Here is a 22,843-nt window from a genome sequence, read left to right as displayed (position 1 = left end):
TCACAAGCCGAGGAGGAGTCACCACCGAGCCAAGATGCGGGATCCCCCCTCCTCCCTAACGCAATAAGTCAGGACACACCCAGATGGAGAAGGGAGGGGGGAGGAAAGGAGTGAGGAGGGAGAAGCAGGAGGAAGAAAATGACAGGCAAAAGAAGGGGGGGGGGAGAAACAGAGCTGGCACTGTTCATCCTCCAGTCTTACTGCATGACGTCACTGCCATTTTCTCCCTTAGTTGAAATAAAGTATTTATTTTTTTCTTGTCACAGTGACTAAGATCAACAGGGCGTCGAGGAGTCCAGGTAGTGTTGACAATGTAGAGGAACCACTCCAACTGGAAGAACGAGCTCGTCGTTAGGTAGTGTTCACCGGGTAAATATAGTCCTTTTTTTGACTGGACATGTTATATTTAAAAAGGAACCCTTGGTGATACAAAACATAGCCGAGCACTGCTTGAAAACACATGGAGAAATCCGCATGAGGTCTGCCTCTGCTCGCAGCCATTACACCCGGAGAGCTCACACACGCACACACACACAACACTACCATTAAGAAACAGAACATTTATAAAACACTGCCAATGTTATAAAGTCCACAATGACTTATCAATTCCAACAAAAGCCTCGACAATAATCAACCACCGCTCTTCAATTCGGCATAGCAAAACAGCCCCGCAACGCAGTCCTTTAACGTAAAAAACAACCATTTGTACAAGTCCTCCGCACTCTGGATAGCACAGCAGTGGGCGGCAGCAACTGGTCGGCGTTGCCTATCTCGTCCAAAAGTTGAATCTGAATCTAACTTCTGGATCAATTTCCATTAAATATAACCACATTAGAACGTGACAAATACAACCACGGTAACATGCGTCTCAAAGTGATGTCAAAGTTGTCGCTAAAACGTGAACATTAATGCGGTGAAAGTTGTTGCTAAAAAACGTCCGTATTACTGATAGGGGACTTGACGGAGAGGGCTGCGGGCGAGGGCGGCTCATCCACGGGCTTAGACCAAGTCGAGCGTGGAGCCCACCCCTACCCCCACCCACCGGGAACGAGTGGTGGTGAAAAGGTGAAACAAGTCACGGTCACACTATCAGTCACACCTGTGGGGGGGTTGGGGGGGGACCCGACGTGTGCTGGCTGCTATTAAAACGAGCAAACACGTACAAAAACTCGCTAACAAAACGACGTCGGTTTGTTTGTACGTTTAAAAAAGCAATAAAGTTTTCATTTGAATAAGAAGAATTAAAAAAGATCTTACCGAGCTCCACTGGCGGGGATCACGTCCTCGGATGTCGGCGTGTTGAGCTCACTGGGGTCCGTCCATATCCAGCCAGCAACTTGCGAGACTGCAGCGGCGGCGGGGGAAAAATGACCGGTAGGCCGGGAATGTGATTCTAAAAAAACATACAAATGTACCGATATCTTCCCCCCTTGTTAGAAAGCGGCTACACAAACAGCTGTGACACACTGCAGCACCGCACAACAGAACCCGATTGGGTCAGGAATCAATCCGATAAAAGACCAACTCCCCCTTCCTCCTCCTCCTCCTCCCTCCTCCTCCTCCTCCCCCTGCTGGAGTAAGGACTGATAGCAAGACTAGATCCAGGAAACAACCTCTACTGCTGGTCCTGCACATTCAACAAGACCGCAGAGGAGAATCAGTCTTTTCCTGGCTGGCTGGGCCGGAAGGGAGGGAGAGAAGGAGGGAGAGAAGGAAAGAGAGAAGGAAAGAGAGAAGGAGGACGAGAAGGAGGGAGGAGGCTTGAACATGTTTTTAAGGTGGATATCCTAAATGACTCCATCCTCTTCAGCTGTGTTCTTGTTCAGGCTGCATTCAACACATGATCAATGAAAACTGGCAGTAATAACAGAAAACGGCATCCATGTTTTGTCAGATATATACTCTGTTTATAAATACTGGCATTTAACTGACATGGCGGCTATCAAGTTGGCTAACTATTTGGCTATTTAGCTACGCGACAATAATAAACATATTGTAAAGTCAATAGCTCAGTTCAGTGAGCGTTGTTATCTTTGTTTATGATTTTATTGGTGTCGCTTGATAGTGCTGCACGGTGGGCTAGTGGTTAGCGCAGAGGCCACACGGCTAGGAGACCGGAGTTCGATTGAAGTTTGCATACTTTCCCCCCACATTCCAAAAACATGCTAGGTTAACAAAGGAAAAGAGGGTTGCACGGTAGTCGAGTGGTTTAGCGCAGGCCTCACAGCTAGTAGACCCAAGTTCGATGGCCGAGGTTTTTGGTCATAGGAAATGCAATTTCATTCATTCATTTTCTACCGCTTTTTCCTCACGAGGGTTGCAGGGGGTGCTGGAGCCTATCCCAGCTGTCTTTTGGTGAGAGGCGGGGTACACCCTGGACTGGTGGCCAGCCAATCACAGGACACATATAGACAAACAACCATTCACACTCACATTCATACCTATGGACAATTTGGAGTCGCTAATTAACCTAGCATGTTTTTGGAATTTTGGAATGTGGGAGGAGACCGGAGTACCCGGAGAAAACCCATGCATGCACGGGGAGAACATGCAAACTCCACACAGAGATGGCCGAGGGTGGAATTGAACCCTGGTCTCCTAGCTGTGAGGTCTGCGCGCTAACCACTAGACTACCGTGCCGCCCCGGAAATGCAATTTCTTTGTCAAAATAAAATAAATACATTAAAAAGGAAAAGAGGGTTGCACGGTAGACGAGTGGTTTAGCGCAGGCCTCCCAGCCCAAGTTCGATTCCACCCTCGGCCATCTCTGTGTGGAGTTTGCATGTTCTCCCCGTGCATGCGTGGGTTTTCTCCGGGTACTCTGGTTTCCTCCCACATTCCAAAAACATGCTAGGTTAATTAGCGACTCCAAATTGTCCATAGGTATGAATGTGAGTGTGAATGGTTGTTTGTCTATATGTGCCCTGTGATTGGCTGGCCACCAGTCCAGGGCGTACCCCGCCTCTCGCCCCAAAGTCACAGTCAACGGCTCCATCCAGCCTGTGACTTCCTTATCTGGGCATGCCCGGGTACAAGTAGTAGGCCTTAGTTGTAGCACTTGGGGAGTGGGACCAATCACAGATGAGCGGGCGCGCCCAGAGGTGGGTTGTGGGTGGAATGAATTAAAACAGACCTTTTTGGAAAGCTATGGCAAATCCAGCTGGAATAGGTGCGGATTCTGGAAGATCTAAACAGCTTTCTGTGCAGGTTATTGTGTCTCGTTGCTCTATAGGAGTCCACAATTCAACACAAAGGGTAAAAAATGAGCATAATAGGTTCCCTTTGAGCAATCAGATTTCAAACAAATAATATAATGTTCCTGTCCTCTGATTGGTTGATCAGAGCAAAAGTGTCTAACCAATTGTGTGCTGTGATCTGCAAAGATTTTGTCTAGAAACACAAAATATATCAAAGTGGGACTCCGTATCCTTCAGTTTTTATGTATGCGGTGCTAGGTAGAAAAAGTTAGAATCTGGGTGTCCAGACGCTGTCATGGTAACCACTCATCCACCATGCCGCCCCATTGTAATACTAATAACATTTATTTTTTACGTAATTCATTTCTAAATAAGGATTTTTAAGGATTTAAGGATTCTAAATATGGTTTTTGGGGAACAAACATAGCTTCTCTGAATCCTTGCAGGGGTCCCGACCGGACTAAAGGTGTGTTGACTCTTCTGAGGATGCTTTATTTCCTGATCACATGGTCATGCACGGATGCACAACACGGATCAAGAATGCGGAGAAAGAAAAAGTGTCTTCAACTGCCAAGTGGCCGCTCAATCAGCTGGTCCTCCTACGCTATGCTAATGACAGAGAGCGTGTTCAAGCTGCCATTTAGAAGCACGCCGCTTCGTTTTTTTTTTTTTTTGCCTAAAAGCTGACTGACGCTCATGACAGCATTGCGTCACTCAGCCTTCATCCTCCATTTTACAGCATCTGACGAAGGTAAATACGGCACTCACATTTTATTCCAACTTCTCAAGGATTAATACTCTATAAGCTAAACATGGACGCCATTTGGAGGAGTCGGTGTACAGCTTGTATAACAGTACAGATTTACTTTCTTGACAACTCAACGCCTCACACTGAACAAGTCCAAACATTACGTCCAAAGCGAGTACCATTGCACTGCCTTAATCCTGTCGGGCATTCCAATTTCATGTAGTCATCAAAAACATGACTGGATCTTAACGACAACATTTAACAATCTTTGCAAAATACTTCAACTTGCTGATATAGTTCATCTTCAAACAGCTAAAATAATGCATAAGGCTAAAAATAACCAATTAGCTAAAAATGTCATCCAATACTTCTCTACAAGAGAGGAGAAATATGATCTCAGGGAAGAAGTACATTTGAAACACTTCTATGCTAGGACTACGTTAAAAAGGAAAAGAGAGTTGCACGGTAGTCGAGTGGTTTAGCGCAGGCCTCACAGCTAGGAAACCCAAGTTCGATGGCCGAGGTTTTTGGTTATAGGAAATGCAATTTTTTTGTCAAAATAAAATAAATACAAAAGGAAAAAAGAGGGTTGCACGGTAGTCGAGTGGTTTAGCGCAGGCCTCACAGCTAGGAAACCCAAGTTCGATGGCCGAGGTTTTTTGGTTCATAGGAAATGCAATTTTTTTGTCAAAATAAAATAAATACATTAAAAAGGAAAAAAGGGGGTTGCACGGTAGTCGAGTGGTTTAGCGCAGGCCTCACAGCTAGGAGACCCAAGTTCGATGGCCGAGGTTTTTTGGTTCATAGGAAATGCATTTTTTTTGTCAAAATAAAATAAATACATTAAAAAGGAAAAGAGGGTTGCATGATAGTCGAGTGGTTTAGCGCAGGACTCACAGCTAGGAGACCCAAGTTCGATGCCCGATGTTTTTGGTCATAGGAAATGTAATTTTTTGGTCAAAATAAAATAAATACATTAAAAGGGAAAAGAGGGTTGCACGGTGGGCGAGTGGTTTAGCACAGGCCTCACAGCTAGGAGACCCAAGTTCGATTCCACCCTCTCTGTATGTTCTCCCCGTGCATGCGTGGGTTTTCTCCAGGTACTCCGGTTTCCTCCCACATTCCAAAAACATGCTAGGTTAATTAGCGACTCCAAATTGTCCATAGGTATGAATGTGAGTGTGAATGGTTGTTTGTCTATATGTGCCCTGTGATTGGCTGGCTACCAGTCCAGGGTGTACCTCGCCTGGGATAGGCTCCAGCACCCCCACGATCCTCGTGAGGATAAGCAGTAGAAAATGAATCCTTCCTGCAGGGAAGCCCTGTCCTATACAGAAAGTACAGAATGTTACTATTGATGAGTCACATGACAAGCATGTACCATGTCAACCACCAATTGCCGTCCATCGCTCTGTTGCCACAACACGCCTGTGTGGCTAATGTCAATACCGTGTGTGTACAACTCATGTTGGTTCTACAATTAGCTAGCTAGCACTGTTGTCACGATAGTGAGGCTTTGGGGGTCACACATTGAAAAACGGGTAAGATAACCAACCCTGGTGGAGATATAGACATAGACATGCACTACATGAACAGCAGGACCAACCAATGAAAACATTAGTTGTCTTGCTGGAGGCGGGCCACAGGGGTGGGGTGGCTGGACGCATTATAGACAGCATTCAGAGCGCAAAAGTCACCTCTCCATCTGTCAGTGCAAACACACACACACACACATACACACACAAACACACACAGTGACCTTAACCAAGAACTCACCTAAACAGGATTTTTCTTAGTGCATCAAATACATGCAAGCGAGCTGCATGGTGGTTGAGTGGTTAGCGCACAGACCTCACAGCTAGGAGACCCGGGTTCAAATCCACCCTCGGCCATCTCTGTGTGTGTGTGTGTTTTCCCCCTGGGTACTCACACATTCCAAAAACAGCGACTCCAAATTGTCCATAGGTATGAATGTGAGTGTGAATGGTTGTTTGTCTATATGTGCCCTGTGATTGGCTGGCCACCAGTCCAGGGTGTAGAAGACAGCTGGGATAGGCTCCAGCACCCTCGTGAGGATAAGCGGTAGAAAATGAATCAATGTTTAATACATAGGAATGTGGCCACACGGTCAGGAGATCATGAAGACCTGGGTTCGATTCTCTGAAAGTCTGTGTGAAGTACCCCACCCCCCCACCCCCCGTGCATGCGTGGGTTTTCTCCGGGTACTCCGGTTTCCTCCCACATTCCAAAAACATGCTAGGTTAATTAGCGACTCCAAATTGTCCATAGGTATGAATGTGAGTGTGAATGGTTGTTTGTCTATATATGCCCTGTGATTGGCTGGCCACCAGTCCAGGGTGTACCCCGGCAGCTGGGATAGGCTCCAGCACCCCCCGCGACCCTCATGAGGATAAACGGTAGAAAATGAATGAATGAATGAAATACATGCTAGCTACATTTCAGCTGATTTTATTGCTTCCAACTAAAATTTGCTAATTACCAGCAGGCATAGCCAAGGGCAGCTACTTGAGAGCTTGTGTCAATGTGACAAAGACGGAAGTGAGCATACGGCGCTCAATTAGATGCCAGTAAAGGCTTGTGAGGGAATTTATTAGCGTTATTATTATTATTAATTATTAGCGATTGTGCTTGAACTGCTGTTTATCAAAAATGACAGAATAAAGGTTGCACGTTGAAAGACCCACAGTGCCATACGTCCACATTGTTGAAGTTACTAGACTAAGAAAAGTGTGTGTGTGTGTTTATATGAGTCGATAAAAGAGTATTTATGAATGTAGCCTGACTGCACTACCGTATATGGATGCAGTCCTAGTTCTGTAAATATTGCGTAGACCCGCCACCTGTGGGGGCAAGCATCAGGTTCCGGTGCTTTGAGTTGCAACATGGGTGACCTGGTCTTCGGTTGACAAATCTTATTCATGATAAACGGCGTGTCATTTCTCTAGTGGGGGAAGGAGACACAGCTTGGGTGGGAGGTTGAGACATTCTGACTTGACTTACACGTTGACCTTTAGCTCTGGTTATGGAACCGAACTCTTCGAGAGGGGCTGGACCTTGTTCTACTCTGGAATAGCTGCCTGGGAGAGACAGTGAGTTGGTGTGGGGTTATTAATTAACTCGTTCAGTATTTATATGTTTTTGTAAACATCCTATTTGTCGAGTCATCAACTCTCACCTCATCCCGGGTATGGACGGTATCCCATGCCACCATGACTTAGCCGATCTTAGTTAATGACGGTTGTGGTGGCAAAACCTGAACCCGATGGTGGGCACCAGAGATGAACAAGGAGTCCTACTAGCATGGACGGCTTGTGGGGTTCCTGAAGCAGCTGACAGCGACACGTGGCTTCGGCAGTGGTCGAGGCAAAAAGTCAAGTGTGGGAGGAGTTCGGTGAGACCGTGGAGCACCACTTTGGATCGGCTTCTTCCTGCTCCTTTTGGACATGTGGAACTGTGAATTGAATTATGTGACGTATTCCATTGTAACTTCATTCATGCATGCTAAAGTCAAGTCAAAGCCAAGTCAAAGTCGAGTCAAAACCAAGTCAAAGTCAAGTCAAGTCAAGTCAAAGTCAAGTCAAAGCCAAGTCAAAGTCGAGTCAAAACCAAGTCAAAGTCAAGTCAAAGCCAAGTCAAAGTCAAGTCAAAGTCATGTCAAAGTCAAGTCAAAGTCAAGTCAAAGCCAAGTCAAAGTCCAATCAAAGTCAAATCAAAGCCAAGTCAAAGTCAATCAAAGCCAAGTCAAAGCCAAGTCAAAGTCAAGTCAAAGCCAAGTCAAAGTCAAGTCAAAGTCAAGTCAAAGTCAAGTCAAAGTCAAGTCAAAGTCAAGTCAAAGTCAAGTCAAAGTCAAGTCAAAGTCAAGTCAAAGTCAAATAGCCCTTATTCACAAAAGCTGGCAACAATCAAAGACGTCTCATCTGAACGCAAAACCCCATTGGGGCAAAAAGAAACCTTGAGAAGGGACAGCGGGGTGGGGGGTGGGGGGGGGTGACCAGTCTGATGATGGCCTCATCAGGCTGTGACCTCAGCTTCCACTGGGTTGGAAGTGAAGTCTTCCCCCTGGTCTTGTTCACGAGCTAGGAAAGGTTAGAGCGTGGGGTTGACAGCAGGATCTGTGTCGGATCCATCAAGGTGAAGAGAACGCTGAGCTCTGAATTTATTCGGCCTGGGAACGTCTTGGTGTCCTCCTGGTGGAAGGTGAAGAGGTAGCCTGAGATCATGGAGGATGTCTGGACTTCCCTACTGAGACCGCTGCCCATGTGACCTGAATGAATGGAAGAAAATGGAATGGAATTGCTTGAACCCCGGCATAGCTGGATGGATGGATAGAACAAATATGGAAATATGAATGAAAATAAAAAGTGCGTACAGCGCGGTGCTGTTGAGTGATCTTGTTGTCTGCACTGTAATAGGCTCATACATCACTTTGTGTTATTGCTGCTTGTTGCCTGCAGTCGGACACACACACACACACACACACACACACACACACACACACATTGGAGGCTGCATTGCACACAAAAACTTTGTCCTTTTTTCTCATTGAAAACATCCTCAAAAATATTCATTCATTCATTTTCTACCGCTTATCCTCACGAGGGACGCGGGGGTGCTGGAGCCTATCCCAGCTGTCTTTGGGCGAGAGGTGATCGCCAGCCAATCACAGGGCACATATAGACAAACAACCATTCACACTCACATTCATACCTATGGACAATTTGGAGTCGCTAATTAACCTAGCATGTTTTTTGGAATGTGGGAGGAAACCGGAGTACCCGGAGAAAACCCACGCATGCACGGGGAGAACATGCAAACTCCACACAGAGATGCCTGAGGGTGGAATTGAGCCCGGGTCATTCTGGGTCTGTTTCACCCGGACCCAATGCAAGTGGACTGTAATGACAAAAAGTGACGGTTGTTAGTGCTTTTGTTGAAATAAATGCACCAATACATATTTTCATTAATTTTCTACCACTTATCCTCACAAGGGTTGCAGGGGTGCTGGAGCCTATCCCAGCTGTCTTTGGGCGAGAGGCGGGGTACACCCTGGACTGGTGGCCAGCCAATCACAGGGCACATATAGACAAACAACCATTCACACTCACATTCATACCTATGGACAATTTGGAGTCGCCGATTAACCTAGCATGTTTTTTGGAATGTAGGAGGAAACCGGAGTACGGGGATGCCCGAGGGTGGAATCGAACCCGGGTCTCCTAGCTGTGAGGTCTGTGCGCTAACCACTCGAATACCGTGCAGGCCCCAATAAATGTTTCTTTATGTTAAAAAGCTATGAGTGTATGTGGAGAAAAAAAAAATCCAAGATGTAAGATGTGTGCGAAAGTGGCATGAAGAATGTTGAAGGTTTGAATCCTGACGCATCCTCAGAGCGGGGTTTCATGCTCGCCCCCCCCCCCCCCCCCCCCTTGCGTGGACGCTCATTGTGATACGGAATCCATCAGACTTATGTAATCAAGTCACTTCCTGGGGTCAGCATCCACCTCCACACACAGCATTTAGATGACTACTTGTGATGGAAACGTATAAATGTTTCCATATATGCACTGGCGAGGGGGGGGGTTGTATCCATGACTACCTTCACACGTAATTCATATTATTTTTATCACAAAGGCTCTCCTGTGATTTTCATTTCTTTCTTTTCTGCTAACAGGATAGAGACACATACAGATTGCACTTCTATATGAAGGCAAAAACTATTTCTTCATGGAAAATGTTTGTATTATTCTTCTTATCTGGGACGCCAGCGAGGCCTGGATACTCTCAAACTTGAAGAAGAGCACACAAACACATTTCATTCTTTCATTCATTCATCCCAGCTGTCTTCTACACCCTGGACCGGTGGCCAGCCAATCACAGGGCACATATAGACAAACAACCATTCACACTCACATTCATACCTATGGACAATTTGGAGTTGCTAATTAACCTAGCATGTTTTTGGAATGTGGGAGGAAACAGGAGTACCCGGAGAAAACCTACGCATGCACGGGGGGGGGGGGGACTCCACACAAAGTTTCAGAGAATCGAACCCAGGTCTTCATGATCTCCTGACCGTGTGGCCACATTCCCATGTATTAAACATTCATTCATTTTCTACCACTTATCCTCACAAAGGTCGCGGGGGTGCTGGAGCCTATCCCAGTTGTCTTCGGGCGAGAGACGGCGTCCACCCTGGACTGGTGATCAGCCAATCACAGGGCACATATAGACAAACAACCATTCACACTCACATTCATACCTATGGACCGCGTGGCCACATTCCTATGTATTAAACATTCCTTAATTTTCTACCACTTCACAAGGGTCGCAGGGGTGCTGGAGCCTATCCCAGCTGTCTTCGGGTGGGAGGCGGGGTACACCCTGGACTGGTGGCCAGCCAATCACAGGGCACATATAGACAAACAACCATTCACACTCACATTCATACCTATAGACAATTTGGAGTCGCCAATTAACCTAGCATGTTTTTGGAATGTGGGAGGAAACCGGAGTACCCAGAGAAAACCCACACAGAGAGTGGAATTGAACTCGGGTCTCCGAGCTGTGAGGCATACGTGCTAACCACTCCTCCACCGTGCAGCTCACTTCTACTGTTGACATTTGAGCACAGAGACAGCATCCCTTCCAGTGGAGTGTAACATTCTCCATAGTTGTAATTTCACTATCAAATATTAAAATGGCCGCATTGCAATGAGTCAGCCGTTTTGTGCAGTTGGCAAGGCCTCTGACATCGGAGGTGAAAAGTCAAAAGAATCCACACAAGGCTGCGTGATCCACATCGAACATCAAGTCCTATTGCCTGTCAAGGGAACATCCCATCATGCTCGGCGCTGCCGCCCCGTCAGCCCAATGACAGCTGATGGATGCCCTGGGTGGGAGGAGGAGGAAGAGGAGGAGGAGGAGCAGGAGGTACCACCCCAGGCGGCGAGGGGAGACTTCCGTGCTCCGTCGGTGGTCCCTGACGCGGAGTCTAAGCTGGTCATTAGTGATGCCTGTTGGGGGGGGGGGTTGCTCCTCTCCCTGATATTATTAACTTTTCATCAGCGGCTTTCAAGTCTCTCTCAGGCACTACGACTATAAATACACGACTGATGCGTTCATCATTTAAACATCAGCCTCGGAAGTCAAACTTGCAGCCTTTCCTGTTCGTATGTTGAATTATGACTCATTCGAAACCATCAACTTCAATTTCATAACTTTTTAAAACTACATTTTTAATTAAAAATGTCAAATTTTTGGGTCATCAAACTGAGGATTCAACAAAGAGGCAAAATGTATGCTAGTGTAAACGCCGCTTAAGTTTATCAAACCCGATTCAAAAAAATACGACTCTTTTTGTGGCGTTCATAACTCGTGAATTTACATGCTAATCAAGCCATCTGTTTTCTATGCCGCTTATCCTCATTAGGGTTGTAAGGTTATGCTGGAGCCTATCCCAGCTGTATATGTACACCCTGTACTGGTGGCCAGCCAATCACAGGGCACATATAGACAAACAACCATTCACACTCACATTCATACCTATGGACAATTTGGAGTCGCTAATTAACCTCGCATGTTTTTGGAATGTGGGAGGAAACCGGAGTACCCGGAGAAAACCCACGCATGCACGGGGAGAACATCCAAACTCCACACAGAGATGGCCGAGGGTGGAATTGAACCGTGGTCTCCTAGCTGTGAGGCCTTCGCTAAACCACTCGATTACCGTGCAACCCTCTTTTTTCCTTTTTAAAGTATTTATTTTATTTCAACAAAAAAATTGCATTTCCTATGATCAAAAACCTCGGCCATCGAACTTGGGTCTCCTAGCTGTGAGTCCTGCGCTAAACCACTTGACTACCGTGCAATCCTCTTTTTTCCTTTTTAATGTATTTATTTTATTTTGACAAAAAAATTGCATTTCCTATGACCAAAAACCTCGGCCATCGAACTTGGGTCTCCTAGCTGTGAGGCCTGCACTAAACCACTCGACTACCGTGCAATCCTCTTTTTTCCTTTTTAATGTATTTATTTTATTTTGACAAAAAAATTGAATTTCCCATGACCAAAAACCTCGGCCATCGAACTTGGGTCTCCTAGCTGTGAGGCCTGCACTAAACCACTCGACTACCGTGCAACACTCTTTTTTCCTTTTTAATGTATTTATTTTATTTTGACAAAAAAAATTGCATTTCCCATGACCAAAAACCTCGGCCATCGAACTTGGGTCTCCTAGCTGTGAGGCCTGCACTAAACCACTCGTCCACCGTGCAGCCCACAATGCGATTAAGAACAACTTAAATGTATTATTTAGGACTCAGTACTGTATATACGGTATTTAAAGTCACATGACAAATATTCTAGTTAATTAATAGAAGTTTGTCATTTAAAATATTTTAGTCTTCAATTTTCAGTGCCGGCATAAAAAGAAGTTATACAAGCAACTGAAATAGTCAAATCCCTAAAAGACGTAGCGGGAAACTGTGAGAAAAAAAATGATCCATTACCTCCACCAAGCACAAAAAAACAACAAAGGAGTCATGCTGTGTTTGAGACAGAAGGAAAGTGAGCCATTTTTTTTTTTTTTTTTACCGCCAACTAGGAAAAGTGCCAGGAAACACTTTTAAGATTTGAAGTTTTCTGATGGCCTGCAATGCAACACAACACCACATGAAAGCGTGAAATAACAGGTTGTGATTGTCTGTGTTTATGTGTGTGTGTGTGTGTGGGCGGGCTCTGGCCTTTTCCCCTCCTCTCCTACGTCCTCCATCTCTGCTGCAGCATTAGCATGCAAGCAGCAGCGTTGCACCCCATCGCTCACTTCAAAACACCAGCACCCCATCACCGCCACCCCCCCCCCCAACACGCACGCATGAACATCTACTGTAGCGTAGCATCGCTCCGTGACCATGTGACTATGTTCACATCGCGCTTTAGCACAACACATTTCTATACATGTCAATGAGATGTTTTCGTTTGACATCGAGCCCACGCAATAAATGACACACACACACACACACACACACACACACACACACAGGGAACAACCCACACAGTGTCAACACTGCACACGCTCACAAACACACCACTGCTTACCTGCATTGAGCCTGCATCTTTTACTTGGACTCTTATTCCTTTTTAGGATTCTTTCTTGGCTGTAAACTTGTGCAACACTAAGTGCAACAGTGTCGCCATAGTTACAAAATGTGAACACACACACACGCACACACACACACACACACACAAGCCTCCGCAATGAAGACAATCCATCTTTTCTGGCCCTGGCAAGACACACCTCCAGTAAATAGCCACATGCCAGTGAATGATATTGGACTCTACTCGAAAAATATAACACTTTATATTTTCACTGTAGACAAATACTTATGGTACTGTGGAATTTGAAGAAGAATATTGACAGAAAGTTACATAAAGTAAGAGGATTTACTACAAAATTTTGCTGAATGATAACTGTCCTACAATTCACCATTCACACTCACATTCATACCTATGGACAATTTGGAGTCGCTAATTAACCTAGCATGTTTTTTTTTTGAATGTGGGAGGAAACCGGAGTACCTGGAGAAAACCCACGCATGCACAGGGAGAACATGCAAACTCCACACAGAGATGGCCGAGGGTGGAATTGAACCCTGGTCTCCTAGCTGTGAGGTCTGCGCGCTAACCACCAGACTGCCGTGCCGCCCCTATTATGTAACTACACTCTGCACTGTGCACAGCAAAGACTGGTCTGGAGACCAGCTACCAGCATACGTTGTGTTTACCTGCACAAAAGACCTATGCTGGTTTTTCCAGCTCCAGCTACTAGCATAAGTTCGTTAATAGCTATACTAGCATAAATTTGTGCTGGTCTGATCAGCACAAGTTGTGTTTCCGTGTTGGTATGCTGGTCTACCAGACCAGAATAGACCAGCTACCAGCATGAAAGACCTACACTGTTTTTTCCAGCTCCAGCAGTACCATAAGTTGTGTATTTGTGCTGGTCTGATCAGCATACGTTGTGTTTCCGTGTTGGTATGCTGGTCTACCAGACCAGAATTAGACCAGCTACCAGCATGAAAGACCTATGCTGGTTTTTCAAGCTTGAGCTAGCAGCATAAGTTGTGTATTCATGCTGGTCTAATCAGCATACGTTGTGTTTCCATGTTGAAATGCTGGTCCATGAGACCAGAATAGACCAGCTACCAGCATGAAAGACTTATGCTGGTTTTTCTGGCTCCAGCTAGCAGCATAAGTTGTGTATTTGTGCAGGTCTGATCGGCATACGTTGTGTTTCCGTGTTGGTATGCTGGTCCACCAGACCAGAATTAGACCAGCTACCAGCATGAAAGACCTACACTGTTTTTTCCAGCTCCAGCTAGCACCATAAATTGTGTATTTGTGCTGGTCTGATCAGCATACGTTGTGTTTCCGTGTTGAAATGCTGGTCCACCAGACCAGAATAGACCAGCTACCAGCACAAGAGCCTGATTCTGTTTTTTCCAGCTCCAGCTAGCAGCAAAAGTTGTGTATTCGTGCTGGTCTGAGCCGCACCTGTGCTGGTCTATGCTGGTCCTCTAGACCAGTTACTAGCTAGAAAACACAACGTATGCTGGTCTATGCTGGTCCTCTAGACCAGCTACTAGCTAGAAAACACAACGTATGCTGGTCTATGCTGGTCCTCTAGACCAGCTACTAGCTAGAAAACACAACGTATGCTGGTCTATGCTGGTCCTCTAGACCAGCTACTAGCTAGAAAACACAACGTATGCTGGTCCATGCTGGTCCTCGAGACTAGCTACCAGCTAGAAAACACAACGTATGCTGGTCTATGTTGGTCCTCTAGACCAGCTACCAGCTAGAAAACACAACATATGCTGGTCTATGCTGGTCCTCTAGACCAGCTACCAGCTAGAAAACACAACGTATGCTGGTCTATGCTGGTCCTCGAGACCAGCTACCAGCTAGAAAACACAACGTATGCTGGTCTATGCTGGTCCTCTAGACCAGCTACCAGCTAGAAAACACAACATATGCTGGTCTATGCTGGTCCTCTAGACCAGCTACCAGCTAGAAAACACAACGTATGCTGGTCTATGCTGGTCCTCTAGACCAGCTACCAGCTAGAAAACACAACATATGCTGGTCTATGCTGGTCCTCTAGACCAGCTACTAGCTAGAAAACACAACATATGCTGGTCTATGCTGGTCCTCTAGACCAGCTACCAGCTAGAAAACACAACGTATGCTGGTCTATGCTGGTCCTCTAGACCAGCTACCAGCTAGAAAACACAACGTATGCTGGTCTATGCTGGTCCCCTAGACCAGCTACGAGGTAGAAAACACAACATATGCTGGTCTATGCTGGTCCTCTAGACCAGCTACCAGCTAGAAAACACAACATATGCTGGTCTATGCTGGTCCTCTAGACCAGCTACCAGCTAGAAAACACAACATATGCTGGTCTATGCTGTTTTAATACGAAGAGGCTTAGTACTGATAGTTAAAATGCAACATTTCCATTAAAAAACAAAATGTCGACCATGTCTAAACGACCCCCACCCACAGAGTGTCATTACAAGGGCTCAGGTGTGCTTCGTTTAACCACTTTAACTCCAAGCCTCGTGTTTCGTCTTCAGAATCCTTTTTTTCTGGCCGTGTTTTGCCGTATTCTGACACGCTGATGTCGCGTTTCATTTGTCACCTTCAGGAACACGTTTAACATGGTGCCTCTCACGAGGGTGACACATTGTAACTGCTGTTTTCTGTCTTTTTTCCCCCCTTGTTGTGACGTGTGTGTGTGTGACTGTGTCGTCTAAATCATGTAGGCGCTGCAGCAGAGTGTCAGATATTGACGCCATGGCAACAACACAAAAGCTGCAGGGCCACAAATGACAATCAAAGTGGGAAAAATGGACAAAGTGATGGACTAAGTAGCCAGCATCGTTTTGTGATGACGATGCTGTCGACGCAAGTAGAACTAGATGTGAAATCAATACGTTCCGGTAGGGCTTTACAGTCGAAATAGGTGTGTCCCATGTTGTGCATTGTTAGCTCCCTCATGCTAACTTTTTTTTCCTCTTTAAAACATACGGAAAAGGTAAATACGTGCTCAGTGTCAGTTTGGTTATGTTACCTTCTTGGGCTTTAGTTTCTGTTTGGACACTCTTATTTTGTAGGGAACTTCCTGCTTTGCCTTGTCTTCCTTTGTTGCCCTAATCACTCACACCTGTCCCTAATTTCTGGTGTTTGTATTTAGTTCAGGTGTGTGCTTCTCCCCGGGTGGGATTATTATTATTTGTCAGTCTGCCTGTCGGAGTTGCTTTATCCTGCTGCTGCAATTATTGCAAAAAAAAATTAATATTTTTACTTGCATTGTGACACTCAGTTTCTTATCATTTTAATAATTATATATAAAAATATAATTTTAAGAAAAACAGCACTATTCCTTCAACGTTACTGTTTGGTTCGTTTTTGGTGCAGTAAGGGAACTAAATAAAAAATATAAAACTGCTTAGCCTGTGATTGGCTGGCCACCAGTCCAGGGTGTACCCCACCTTTCGCCTGAAGACAGCTGGGATAGGCTCCAGCACCCCCTGCGACCCTCGTGAGAATAAGCGGTAAAAAATGAATGAATGACAACTATTTAGCTAACGGTTTTCACAAGTTTTAAAATTAGGGTAATTCTCTAATAAATTCATTCATTTTCTACCAGGGTCGCGGGGGTGCTGGAGCCTATCCCAGCTGTCGTCGGGCAAGAGGCGGGGTACACCCTGGACTGGTGGCCAGCCAATCACAGGGCACATATAGACAAACCATCTGCTGGATCTGCTTCACCCGGACCCGATGCAAGTGGACTGTAATGACAAAAAGTGACGGTTGTTAGTGCTTATGTTGAAATAAATGCACCAATAAATGTTTTCATTCATTTTCTACCACTTATCCTCACAAGGGTTGCAGGGGTGCTGGAGCCTATCCCAGCTGTCTTCGGGCGAGAGGTGGTCACCAGCCAATCACAGGGCACATATAGACAAACAACCATTCACACTCACATTCATACCTATGGACAATTTGGAGTCGCTAATTAACCTAGCATGTTTTTGGAATGTGGGAGGAAACTGGAGTACCCGGAGAAAACCCACGCACGCACGGGGAGAACATGCAAACTCCACACAGAGATGGCCGAGGGTGGGATTGAACCCTGGTCTTCTAGCTGTGAGGTCTGTGCGCTAACCACTCAAACTTGCGCGGGCCGCACTAACATTATCAAGGCGGGGGCCTCAAACTAGTGTCCTGCGGGCCACATTTGGCCCACGGGCCGCGTGTTTGAGGCCCCTGTGCTAGGTTAATTAGCGACTCCAAATTGTCCATAGGTATGAATGTGAGTGTGAATGGTTGTTTGTCTATATGTGCCCTGTGATTGGCTGGCCACCAGTCCAGGGTGTACCCCGCCTCTCGCCCCGAAGACAGCTGGGATAGGCTCCAGCACGCCTCACGACCCTCGTGAGGAAAAAGCGGTAGAAAATGAATGAATGAATTTTGTTCTTCAACACACACACACACCTGATTCCAGGCATGCTGTCATGAATACTAATAACTTAAGATTCTCCACACACACTTCCTGCGTAAGGGGAGCTGGCCTGATTCCGATGTTTTCTTGTTTATGTACAACATTCTGCCCCGCAGTCACGATCCATATGTACAGTGAAGAAAATAAGTATTTGAACACCCTGCTATTTTGCTATTTCTCCCACTTAGAAATCATGGAGGGGTCTGAAATTTTCATCGTAGGTGCATGTCCACTGTGAGAGAGATAAACTAAAAAGAAAAATCCAGAAATCACAATGCATGATTTTTTAACAATTTATTTGTGTGATACAGCTGCAAATAAGTATTTGAACACCTGAGAAAATGAATGTTAATATTTGGTACAGTAGCCTTTGTTTGCTATTACAGAGGTCAAACGTTTCCTGTAGTTTTTCACCAGGTTTGCACACACTGCAGGAGGGATCTTGGCCCACTCCTCCACACAGATCTTCTCTAGATCAGTCAGGTTTCTGGGCTGTCGCTGAGAAACACGGAGTTTGAGCTCCCTCCAAAGATTTTCGATTGGGTTCAGGTCTGGAGACTGGCTGGGCCATGCTAGAACCTTGATATGCTTCTTACGGAGCCACTCCTTGGTTTTCCTGGCTGTGTGCTTCGGGTCGTTGTCGTGTTGGAAGACCCAGCCACGACCCATCTTCAATGCTCTGACAGAGGGAAGGAGGTTGTTCCCCAAAATCTCACAATACACGGCCCCAGTCATCCTCTCTTTAATGCAGTGCACTCGTCCTGTCCCATGTGCAGAAAAACACCCCCAAAGCATGATGCTACCACCCCCATGCTTCACAGTAGGGATGGTGTTCTTCGGATTGTACTCTTCATTCTTCTTCCTCCAAACACGCTTATTGGAATTATGACCAAAAAGTTCTATTTTGGTCTCATCTGACCATAAAACTTTCTCCCATGACTCCTCTGTATCATCCAAATGGTCATATGCAAACTTAAGACGGGCCTTGACATGTGCTGGTTTAAGCAGGGGAACCTTTCGTGCCATGCATGATTTCACATCATGACGTCTTAGTGTATTACCTACAGTAACCTTGGAAACGGTGGTCCCAGCTCTTTTCAGGTCATTGACCAAGTCCTGTCGTGTAGTTCTGGGCTGATTCCTCACCTTTCTTAGAATCATTGAGACCCCACGAGGTGATATCTTGCATGGGGCTCCACTCCGATTGAGATTGACCGTCATGTTTAGCTTCTTCCATTTTCTAATGATAGCTCCAACAGTGGACCTTTTTTCACCAAGCTGCTTGGTAATTGCTCCGTAGCCCTTTCCAGCCTTGTGGAGGTGTACAATTTTGTCTCTGGTGTCTTTGGACAGCTCTTTGGTCTTCGCCATGTTACAAGTTAAAGTCTTACTGATTGTATGGGGTGGACAGGTGTCTTTATGCAGCTAACGACCTCAAACAGGTGCATCTGATTCAGGATGATACATGGAGTGCAGGTGGACTTCTAATGGGCAGACTAACAGGTCTTTCAGGGTCAGAATTCTAGATGATACACAGGTGTTCAAATACTTATTTGCAGCTGTATCACACAAATAAATTGTTAAAAAATCATGCATTGTGATTTCTGGATTTTTCTTTTTAGTTTATCTCTCTCACAGTGGACATGCACCTACGATGAAAATTTCAGACCCCTCCATGATTTCTAAGTGGGAGAAATAGCAAAATAGCAGGGTGTTCAAATACTTATTTTCTTCACTGTATGTATCCCCCTATCATGTTGGATGTTCCCTCCAGACTCATGAGGGAATTCCGCGATTTGTGCTTTCCAAAATAACAATCTGCACTTAGTATTGACGTAGTTCAACAACAAATCGCTTTAAGTCCAGACTAAGTCGTTTCCTGTGACGCAAAATGTGATTCTGTTTTTATTTTTCCCTAAAGAGCAGGTATGAATTAAATAGAAATGTTTTTTTTAAGTGTATGTGTAGCGGTCTGACAGCTGACTTGGTGACCTTTGTTGACCTTTGTTGAGCATGTTGCAGAACGTGGGTGAGGATGCCGCTACGATCGATAACACCCACCCATCTCCTTGCCCCGAGGAGCCGACAGCAGACTGACACGGAGCGCACTCACATCTGCCTCTGCACCACTCTAACAGTGTGTGTGTGTGTGTGTGTATATGTGTGTGTGTGTGTGTGTGTGTGTGTTTGCACTTTGCAGCCTCTCTCATTGACACAAACTTGTTCTCCTGCAGGCTGAGTGAGTCAAGCAGAGCAACAAGCACCCAGCTCACAGTCTCAGCAGTGCCCCCCACAGGCGGCCGTGATCACAACAACCTGCTGCTGACTAAATGATGCAAGGAGGGATGCAAGGGGGCTGGGAAGTACTTTTGAATAATGCATATGCGTACTTGTCTCTTTCCGTTTACAGTATATACACCCCCCGTGAATAAATACACTTCCACTGCTCTTGCTTTCTCTTCATCGGGTTTCAATCTAATACGCTTTTTTTTCCAATTTTCTTCTAAATGTCGTATTCTCGTGTTAAATGATGCCAACGGTTCAGATAATGAGGTTGGAAGTGAGCCCTGAAGGAAGTCTAGGAAGGCTATGAACACTCCGTTTTGTAACGTCCCATATAAGGAACTAACTGAGGCTGCATGGGTAAGAGCTGTATGGGCGGAGCTACGCTATTTGAAGCTGGATTTTATGTAAGTACGCGGCACAGTGTGTAACATTATAAAGTGTGAATCCACTTTAAACTGAGTCATTCTGAAAATCTGTTTTGTCTTGGCTGCATGGTGGTCAAGTGGTTAGCGCGCAGACCTCACAGCTAGGAGACCCGGGTTCAATTCCACCCTCGACCAGCTCTGTGTGGAGTTTGCATGTTCTCCCCGGGTACTCTGGTTTCCTCCCACATTCCAAAAACATGCTAGGTTAATTAGCGACTCCAAATTGTCCATAGGTATGAATGTGAGTGTGAATGGTTGTTTGTCTATATGTGCCCTGTGATTGGCTGGCCACCAGTCCAGGGTGTACCCCGCCTCTCGCCTGAAAAGACAGCTGGGATAGGCTCCAGCACACCCCGCGACCCTCGTGTGGAAAAGCGGTAGAAAATGAATGAATTAATGTTTTGTCTTGGCTGCACGGCGGTCGAGTGGTTAGCGCGCAGACCTCACAGCCAGGAGACCCGGGTTCAATTCCACCCTCGGCCATCTCTGTGTGGAGTTTGCATGTTTTGCCTGGGTACTCCGGTTTCTTCCCACATTCCAAAAACATGCTAGGTTAATTAGCGACACCAAATTGTCCATAGGTATGAATGTGAGTGTGAATGGTTGTTTGTCTATATGTGCCCTGTGAATGGCTGGCCACCAGTCCAGGGTGTACCCCGCCTCTCGCCTGAAAAGACAGCTGGGATAGGCTCCAGCACCCATGCGACCCTCGTGAGGATAAGCAGTAGAAAATGAATTAATTTTTTGTCTTGGTTTGCTCCATATTTAGTAGTGATATTGAGTAGTTTGTCCACCATTAATCACCACTCTGCTAAGGATGTGTCCTTGTCTGTGTTAAACCAAACTCTTAACTCTACATTACCACTTTACATCACATTACAATTACCGTATTTTCTGGACTATAAGTCGCTCCGGAGTATAAGTCGCACAAGGCCAAAAAATGCATAATTAGGTAGAAAAATACATAAGTCGCACTGGAGTTTAAGTCACATTTTTTGCGGGTAATTTATTTTCCAAACTACTTGACCAAAACAGACATTACATCCTCTTGGAAGGCAAGTTCTAACAATAAAAGAATAGAGAACAGGCTGAATAGGTGTAAGATATGCTAACACAATGCTTATTCAGCTACACAAAAAATAAACATGAACACAAAAGGTGTCCAGTGTTTATGTAACATAAACACTTTTTTCATTTATAAGTCGCTCTGGAGTATAAGTGGCAGGAACAGCCAACCTATGAAAAAAAGTGTGATTTTTTAGTCCAGAAAATACAGTAGAATTGTAAAGGACGCTACACTTGTTCTTTGCTATGACTTCTGTCTACAATGTCCTAATTCTAAGAGAACCACTATAGACTGAGTCATCGAGGTGTGGTTGTTTTGTTTGGGCATTCTATTCTGCTGACTCGTATGTTGGGCGCACCGTACAATAACCTAACAGTGTACAAAAAATGAGATATATTCCAGTAATTTCCTTCCGAATACTCCAAAAAAAAACATGGTATGTAGATGCTTGGACTATGCAATGCTCTGCCTATAACAGCATCAGTCGATATGAAATGAAAGTGAAAGTGACTGTAAACGCTGGTGCCGGCACGCTGCAAGGGGGGACGCACTCTCACACAGAGTGCATAAAACAATTACGAGAAGGTCAGAAGCTGCAGGACTGGCATCGCTGCGCTCGCTAATTAGTCTTAATTGAGTGCAGATGTCTGATTAAATGTGCGGCGGATGAAAGCAAGCGGAGCGGCTTGTTCTGTGGACCGCCTTGACTGTATTCACGGCGGTCGAATCGGGTCTGAAACATCACATTTGGTTATATGTGATGGATATAAAAACCCGACCAGCACAGCAAAAACTGAACGAGACTCCAGAGACAAGGAGGAGGTTCCCCTTAAGGTGCAACCATCCCCCCACTTTGATGCCTTCAATTCCATTGGAAGTCCATAAGGCTATAAAGGAAGAGTCTCCCTCATGGCCTCCTGTTCATTGATTAGCTGTCACGGCCCAAGAAGGAGGGGGGGCATAGGGGTTGCAAGGAGGAAGATTGGGGCCATGCAGGAAGCTCAGAGAGGAAGATGAATGCAGCAGAACGAGAAGTCAAGTGAGGGAAAAGAAGTTCATTCTCTGGCACTAAAAAGCTCTCATTGCTCAACCGAGGTGAACGCCGTGGTTTTCCTCGCAGCTTCGGACTGACCTTCAAAAACCTCCAGGAGTCTCACTTGGAAATGCCAGGGAATGTTTTAATATTCCCTTAGGAAGGAGGATGGGATGAATGCCATAGAGCAGGGGTCTCAAACACGCGGCCCGAGGGCCAAATGTGGCCCGCAGGACACTAGTTTGAGGCCCCCGCCTTGATCCATTCATTCATTCATTCATGTTCTACCGCTTTTTCGGTCGCGGGGGTGCTGGAGCCTATCCCAGCTACACCCTGGACTGGTCGCCAGCCAATCACAGGGCACATATAGACAAACAACCATTCACACTCACATTCATACCTATGGACAATTTGGAGTGGCCAATTAACCCAGCATGTTTTTGGAATGTGGGAGGAAACCGGAGAACCTGCAGAAAACCCACGCATGCACGGGGTGAACA

The 22,843-nt window shown here is 45.7% G+C and overlaps 1 protein-coding gene and 1 long non-coding RNA gene across 7 annotated transcripts in view; one reads left to right on the top strand and one right to left on the bottom strand.

Moving 5' to 3' along the window:
- The window catches only part of LOC131106517 (plasma membrane calcium-transporting ATPase 1-like), an 89,216-nt gene extending 87,553 nt beyond the window's left edge, over positions 1-1,663 (bottom strand). For 3 of the 5 annotated variants that reach the window (XM_058055666.2, XM_058055665.2, XM_058055662.2), the window contains exon 1: positions 1,258-1,662. The gene's annotated coding sequence lies outside the window, so the exon portion shown is untranslated. Of the gene's footprint in view, positions 1-1,257 lie in introns of all 5 variants that reach the window. The other 2 variants (XM_058055664.2, XM_058055663.2) reach the window with 2 other exon arrangements.
- Positions 1,664-1,733: 70 nt separating this feature from the next.
- On the top strand, positions 1,734-19,877 carry LOC144902055 (uncharacterized). 2 transcript variants are annotated; one of them, XR_013630291.1, is made up of 3 exons: positions 1,734-1,778; positions 3,644-3,948; positions 19,768-19,877. It is a non-coding gene; the product is annotated as an uncharacterized LOC144902055 (long non-coding RNA). The 2 variants fall into 2 exon arrangements; XR_013630292.1 differs by lacking the exon at positions 19,768-19,877 and adding an exon at positions 19,556-19,663.
- The last annotated feature ends 2,966 nt before the right edge of the window (positions 19,878-22,843 follow it).

Source organism: Doryrhamphus excisus, linkage group LG18 (assembly GCF_037039965.1).
Source record: "Doryrhamphus excisus strain RoL-2023G ecotype Guam linkage group LG18, RoL_Dexc_Guam_v1.1, whole genome shotgun sequence".
NCBI lineage: Eukaryota > Metazoa > Chordata > Actinopteri > Syngnathiformes > Syngnathidae > Doryrhamphus > Doryrhamphus excisus.
Note: the sequence above shows the minus strand (reverse complement) of the source record. Positions and strands in the feature narration are given on the sequence as shown.